General features: G+C 46.8%; 1 pseudogene; it reads right to left on the minus strand.

Moving 5' to 3' along the window:
* Positions 1 to 959: 959 nt before the first annotated feature.
* Positions 960 to 2313, minus strand: LOC119285929 (annotated as a pseudogene).
* Between the last annotated feature and the right edge of the window lie 5737 nt (positions 2314 to 8050).

Consider the following 8050-nt stretch of genomic DNA (forward strand, 5'->3'; position numbering starts at 1 on the left):
AACCAGCAAGCAAAAAAGCTTCAATCGGCGGCAGTTTTGCTACAACCGGAGAGCGGCGACCGCGTCGTGCCGCAAGCCACAAGTTGGAGTTGCGACGGGACTCACGGGATGCTGGAACCGGTGACAATGTTGCTGGAACCGGCAGGAAGATTTGCTAGAACCAGCAGCCAAAAATGCTATCAATGGAGTCCGTCCTGCTGGACCAGCGTTGTTTTGCTACAACCCTAGCCTGTGTTTGCTACCACCGGTGACCATTTTTGCTACATGCATGCACACGGTGTTCGTCGATGGCGGCGATGCCCTTTTTTTTGCTGCAACAGGTTTGGAGTTTGCTGGAACCGGCGTACAAAATAGTTGGAACAGGCCTTTTTTACTTCCTTTTGAAGGTGACCATGCCGATCAGGGATGTGAGCCGATTTGCTGCAACCGGCAAACCAAAAAGCTACCACCATTGAGCTGATTTGCTACGGCGCTGTGTACAACCATTTGTGTCGGTGCTACACGGGCTCGCCGCCAGCGAGGCTTCAAGCACGAGCATGCGGGGGAGCCACGGACAGCGGCTGGATATTTTGTTGCAACCGGCGGCGAGCACCCGTGCTGGGGCGGCGGCGAGCGGGTCTGCAACCCAGGGCGGGGTGGGTGAATGTTACATCCATGGCCGGCGGGGAACTTCAATCTGTCAGCCGGGGTGGGGAGGGAGGAGGGAGGGGGAGATGCGTGGCCTTTGCCCGATGCGAGCGGACGGCGATGCCGCGAAGCTACGGTGGATGGGGCTAATCAGGGGGAAGCGCGTTGACTCAGATTGAAGATGACGGGAAGGAAGAAGATGGGATCCAATCCGACGGCTGTGCGCACATGCATCGGGCGGCTGCGGTGCGACCGGCCGAAACTTTCGGCCGGCGCACCGACGCAGATTACTGCCCCATTAATTAGGGTTTACTGGAAGCCCAAATCCTAGTTCAGTTGGGGCCGCCTGTATCGTCGCTGCATCTCTTGGGAGCCAAGTGGATCTTGCCGGCTGTGATGTCATAGACGAAGCGCGTGTCCACCTGCTGCATCGCGCCAATGATGGTCATGTGCTCGCTCGGCACCACGGCGAGGCAGATGTCGCGCTGAACGAAGACGAAGAGTTGTTGCGGCCTTATCACGAGGTCACCGTCCTCCTCCCCGGCCTCCTCGAAGTGCAGCGTCATCGTCGGCAGGTGCGGGAAGGCGGCCTGAGTCGCGCCGCTGAAGCACAGGCGATACCCGTGGCGCCTCACAAGCGGCATCCCCAGTCTCTTGACGTGCTCCTCCACGGCGTGCTCCAGGACGTTGTACGCGAGCTGCGTCATCGTCGTCGTGCCCGTCCCGGGATCGATCAGGCACCCGCCGTACCACCTACCGCCTGACTTGTGGCGCTGGAATAATTCGCTCATGCGGCGACCAGGCGCTTGCCGGCGACGCTGACTCCGAGGAGTTTCACGAAGTAGGCGCTGAAATCCGGGCTGGTCCAGCGCATGTAGAGGATGTTGGTGCTCTTCATGTGGCCGGTGGCCGGGACATCGGCGCCGAACCGGAGGAAGCCGTGCCTCTCCGGACGCGTGGGCCGAAGAGGCAGTAGGAGAAGCGGCCGTCCTGCCGGTGCTGGCGGAGCCGAGTCCAGATGAGAGACGGCATCTGCTTCCCCAGGCCGAGGACGCCGGCTAGTACTCCATGGCTGTGGAACCCTGTGGCGGTGTGCGCGCAGCCAAAGACGATGCCACCAACCTCCGCGGCTGCGGCGCGCCCGCCATCGTCCGCGAAGGCGAAGGTCTCGGTGCCGAGCACACCGCTCGCGTGCGCGCCGTCGAGGCGAGTGGCCCGGAACTCGCAATCGTTGCCCCTGGATGGCTTATGACACAGGTCGCTCCCGTGCGGGACGCGTCTGAACGACGTCGAGATCTCCGGGTTGAAGGGCGGCGGCATCTGTGGTTACGGATGCGCAATCGGCAAGCACTGCATCCATGTCAGGCTGCTGACCGTGTCCAGCACCAGGTCGTAGGTGCGGCGGCCGCGGCCCGTCCCGACGGTGGTGGCCACGCTGTATGTCAGCCCTCTCGGCCCGTGGAAATGCGGCCGAAGCGCACTGGTGGCTGCCTGCTCGTTGAGGTGCAGGAAGCCGCCGCCGTCGACGTGCATGGTGCTGTTTCAGCCGGCGCTGGGCACCAGGCGCAGGCTGAAGCCTCCGCTGGGGCGTGGCATGCCATGGGTTGCAACGGCAGGCTGGAGGAACATCGCCAGCGAGGCAGGCACCAGCGGGAGGAGGGCGAGAGCGTGTGTGTCAAGCTCCATGGTTGCAGCAACACAGTCACAGTAGCAAGCTAGAGCACCGCACCTTACTTGGTGGCTTGAATGCAAGCAGTCTTGGTGGCTTGTACACGGAGAGTTAAACGTTGAGCGAGAACTAATTGTGGTGCCAAAATCCATATCTTTATTTAATGTGCATATCTATACTACTATTATGCATATCTTCATTTAATGTGTGCCGATTCATGTGAGTATACTGCAAGTATGTTTGTCTTTGCCTTACACTGAGTCATAATTTGTTGAGCAAGAGTTTTGGGCTGCATTAACTATGTAGAGAAAATTTCTATTTTAGATTTGCATATCCCTTCACTCTCACTCATGTAGGAGATACATACCCATTAACTCATGCAATCATGAATCGAATCCTAATGCGAAAGCCATATCCAATATGATCAATTTACTCTAAGCGAGATACACTTTGCGTAGGTAGAGTTAAACGTTGAGCATGGATTTGGCCACGTTAACTTGGTAGCGAAAATCCCCTTTTAGATTTGTATATTTGTTGCATAACATGAATTAACTCACGCGGGCATGAATCCTATATACCTAACAGAGTCATCCCCATTACTTAAATCTCAACATGCAAGTTGGTACCTCATCTTATAATTACGAATGGGATAAGACCCACCTCAACATGCAATCTTGCATGTGAAAAAAACCACCAGAACATTCAACCATACATGGGAAAATATTTTCCATTCAATTATTCTACTTATGTTCAATAAATATTTTACAACTATACATAATCAAATATAATAAATCATATGTATTTTCAATTTTAGTTCTCATGTTATGGACCAAACATTTCATCAATCAACCCGCAACAAACGGGTGGGGTATCCTCTAGTTAAAGAATAATGTTAAACTCCAGTACTGCAAGCGCTTATCAAAGCCAGGTTGTGACAAATTAATTTATTCATTCCAGCTATCTTGTGCTAAAAAGCAATGAAACTGTACATCCAGATTTTTCGCTGCGAGCGGTAGCCCACACATATTTCCTTGCGATATGGGTCGAGTAGGCATAGCTTGTCATGGTCTCGCGTGCTCATTGAAGAGGAACTCGATCGTCCCGAAGGCATGTAGTAGACATAGGGCGGGGGCGTGACGTCCAAGGGCCGTCCCCAACTATCAAGCACTAGCTCGAAAGAGCCGAAGGTGAGGGTCTGGCTTAGCGTGAACTTGTAGGCTTCATCTGGATCTCTATCCCGGATTCGGTTTCCGACAGAATTGATAGTGCACAAAACTGTCAGATCCCTTGGTAGGGTGGCGAACTTGGTCGGAATTACCAGGGCGGATCTTGCATGCACAAGTTACCCAGGTTCAGGCGTCCGAAGAGTAATACCCTACATCATGCCTCTTCTTGTTATCCATGGTAGATGGATACCTCGTGCAATGGAATACAATGATGTAGACGAGATTCCTACCGAGAGTTGGTCTATCTAACAATAGATTGGTATGAGAGCCCGCTAGCCACCCCTTATATACATGGTAGATGCTAGGGTTTTACAGAGGGAGATGCAATCCATGTAGCTGCCGTTGCTAACTTGGATAACAAGATGGTCATCACGTGCATATCACCTTCTTCGGGTTGCCCATGGTCGCTGGGCCTTGCGGGCCTTCTGGCAGGTCTCCTGCCAGGCTCCCCTTGGTTAGCCACCCCTGGTGTATGCCACCATCAATAAGAAACACAACCGGCTTGTCCTTAGCAAACATAACGATGGGGCCAGTTGCTGCATTCTATTAATTTTGTTTCTATCTTCTTACAGATTATCTTTACAACATTTCCCTTATTTCATAAAACAAATTTCGCTCACTTTATAAAGGTTTGAAATAATCAGTTTCACATCTTTAAATAACTAGTTTCAATTTTTTTAAACTTTCATAAATTCACAGCAAAATATGTGCACATTTATCCCATTTCAAAAAATTGGTTTCACCCAATCCAAAATACTTACTCCACTTATTCTAGAAAACTTATTTCACTTATGCCAGAAAACTTTCACTTATTTCAATGTATCAGTTAAAAACAATTTCACTCGTTTCAAACATAGACTCACTCATTTTATGAAATAATTAGAAATACCCAGCTTCCCATTTTTTAAATAACTAGTTTCATATTTTTGAAATAACACACTGAAATGTGTTTCATATGTCAGAAAACCCAATTTCAGTCATTTCAAAAAATTGTTTCATTCAATTAAAAATACTTATTTCACTTATTTTAGAAAACCTATTGCTGTCATTCAAACATTGTAATTTGAAAATGTCTGAATGTATTCAAGAATGATCTTGTTCTAGAGGTCTTAGCTACTGGAGTTCAAATATATAAAAAGTTTTAAAAACGTAATTGTGGTTTAAAAGATATGATGGGTTTGAATTAGCACCGGTTGAAAAAGGATGATTTGTTATGTGGGAGAGGAGAGTGAGAGGGTTTGTTTTATTTTTGTCATGCATGCATGTGGAGGAACGAGATAGAGATAGGACACATTGTGAGCGCCTAGTGGGCTGAAAATACAAAGATACTCCTGCTGGAATAATATGCGGTAGATGAATGAAACAATTAAATTTGACTTTACAAGTAAAGTGGGCCTACAGCCACATGAATCACGAAGTGGGCCTACAGCCACATGCCCGCATGAGTTTAACACTATTCTTTTTTTTTCCAGGAAACTTAGAGCTTTATTCAATCATCAACAGCTCCAGCATGGTCAGCGAGAACGTTGGTCATGAGGAAACTGGGGGGAGAGTCCATCCAACATCCCGTCACCTTCAGTGTACAAGCATGTTTTGCACACAAATGAGCGGAGGTGTTGACATTTCTCATTACATGTCTAATAATAAAAGAAGAAAAAGATGAAGCAACACTAGTACAAGTCGGTGCTATACGAACGGTTTTAACCCTTTTCTGCGACGACATTTGGAACCGTCACCTATTAAGTGTGGGCGATAGAGGAGTCCTTCCCACACGACCCAGAAACCGTCGGGGATAGGGAGCCTTGATGCATACAGTTATCCCTATATAACCGTTTTCCATATCTCGAATATCCCAAACGCTTCATCCTTACTACTCGTTTATGCTCGCATTGCCATCGCAGTCGGAGTTTTGTGGTTTTACCTAAATCCAGGCAGATTCCAGACACGGGAGCTTTCCAGGTAGATTCCAGGCACGGGGGTTTTATGATGCCTGGCACATCTCAAATAGTTCATGATTATAAACCATGTACGATAGGTAGATAATCACACACATTTAGTTTTCCCGCACCATATGTGATAGTGTCTGACATCACACACTTTGCAAACGGCAACTGTGTGCATTGTTACACACGTTTCCTCTCCATGAACCATGTCGGATTATGATGTAAACTGCACACGCTGTGCTTTATTAACCGTGTGCGCCGTAATGACCTGCACACTCTATTTTCGCCCTAATTTAATTGCTGCTATTTACAATTTTATCTAATTTAAACTTGAAAGTAGGCTTTAACTTTATTCATATCCATCAGGTTCAAACAACCAATGCATTATTCGATTCACAGGTACATATGTTTAAAAATTACATAAGCACCAAATAAAGAATGATGAACCAGGATTCTATACTTATATTATTACAGATGGTAAAGAAAGAGGCGACAGACATTCCGGTTGCTGAATAAGGTGAAGCAGAATGGCCATATTGTGCTCTCCTGGATGCAAAAGGCATGTAGGACTCTAGTCCAATCCCTTGTGATGGCGAGGTAATCTTGAGTAAATTGCTTCAGGATCCACTGCAAAGGAAAAAAGATTCAGACATTGTCATCTAACACAACTCATTACGAGCAGTAAAAAGAAGGCTACAGGGTTCTTACTTACCATCATGCAGTTCACTGTTGTCTTGCATAAAGTGTAAACAAATAGTTTGATTGACGTCTTTGGACCCATTTTAATAACAATCTTTATCAGTTTCCTCACTTGATGCTGGTTCATGAATATCTCATTGTCCCAGAAAGGATCGAGGTGTGGTACTTTGGCAATGATATATGTACCTAAAAGTGATACGTCTCCAACGTATCTATAATTTTTGATTGTTCCATGCTATTATATTATCAACCTTGGATGTTTTATATTCATTTATATGCTATTTTATATGATTTTTGGGACTAACCTATTAACCTAGAGCCCAGTGCCAGTTTCTGCTTTCCCTTGTTTTTGAGTATCGCAGAAAAGGAAAACCAAACGGAGTCCAATTGACCTGAAATTTCACGGAGATCATTTTTGGACCAGAAGAAGCCGACGGAGTACCGGAGATGGGCCAGAAGAGTCCCGAGGCCACCACGAGGGTGGGGGGCCTTCCCCTTATCTAATGGCCGCCTCGGGGACCCCTCCTGACTTGTTCCCGACGTCAAAACCTCTTATATATACCCAAACTTCCAGAACATAACCTAGATCAGGAGTTCCGCCGCCGCAAGCCCCTGTAGCCACCGAAAACCAATCGAGACCCGTTTCGGCACCCTGCCGGAGGGGGGGAATCCCATTCCGGTGGCCATCTTCATCATCCCGGCGCTCTCCATGACGAGGAGGGAGTAGTTCACCCTCGGGGCTGAGGGTATGTACCTGTAGCTATATGTTTGATCTCTCTCTCTCTCTCTCTCTCTCTCTCTCTCTCTCTCTCTCTCTCTCGTGTTCTTGATTCGCATGATCTTGATGTATCGTGAGCTTTGCTATTATAGTTGGATCGTATGCGGTTTCTTCCCCTCTACTCTCTTGTAATGGATTGTGTTTTCCCTTTGAAGTTATCTTATCGGATTGAGTCTTTAAGGATTTGAGAACACTTGATGCATGTCTTACATGTGCTTATCTGTGGTGACAATGGGATATTCACGTGATCCATGTGATGTATGTTTTGGTGATCAACTTGCGAGTTCCATGACCTCATGAACTTATGTATAGGGGTTGGCACACGTTTTCGTCTTGACTCTCCGGTAGAAACTTTGGGGCACTCTTTGAAGTTCTTTGTGTTGGTTGAATAGATGAATCTGAGATTGTGTGATGCATATCGTATAATCATACCCACGGATAATTGAGGTGACATTGGAGTATTTAGGTGACATTAGGTTTTTGGTTGATTTGTGTCTTAAGGTGTTATTCTAGTACGAACTCTAGGATAGATCGAACGGAAAGAATAGCTTCGTGTTATTTTACTACGGACTCTTGAATAGATCGATTAGAAAGGATAACTTTGAGGTGGTTTTGTACCCTACAATAATCTCTTCATTTGTTCTCCGTTATTAGTGAATTTGGAGTGACTCTTTGTTGCATGTTGAGGGATTGTTATATGATCTAATTATGTTATTATTGTTGAGAGAACTTGTACTAGTGAAAGTATGAAACCTAGGCCTTGTTTCCTAACGTTGCAATACATTTTCGCTCACTTATATCATTAGCTACCTTGCTTTTTTATATTTTCAGATTACAAAAACCTTTATCTACCATCCATATTGCACTTGGATCACCATCTCTTCGCCGAACTAGTGCACCTATACAATTTACCATTGTATTGGGTGTGTTGGGGACACAAGAGACTCTTTGCTATTTGGTTGCATGGTTATTAGAAAGAGACCATCTTCATCCTACGCCTCCTATAGACTGATAAATCTTAGGTCATCCATTTGAGGGAAATTTGCTACTGTCTTACAAACCTCTGCACTTGGAGGTGCAACAACGTCTACATGAAGAAGGTTGTGTA

The sequence above is a fragment of the Triticum dicoccoides genome, chromosome 4A (assembly GCF_002162155.2).
Source record: "Triticum dicoccoides isolate Atlit2015 ecotype Zavitan chromosome 4A, WEW_v2.0, whole genome shotgun sequence".
NCBI classification, from domain to species: domain Eukaryota; kingdom Viridiplantae; phylum Streptophyta; class Magnoliopsida; order Poales; family Poaceae; genus Triticum; species Triticum dicoccoides.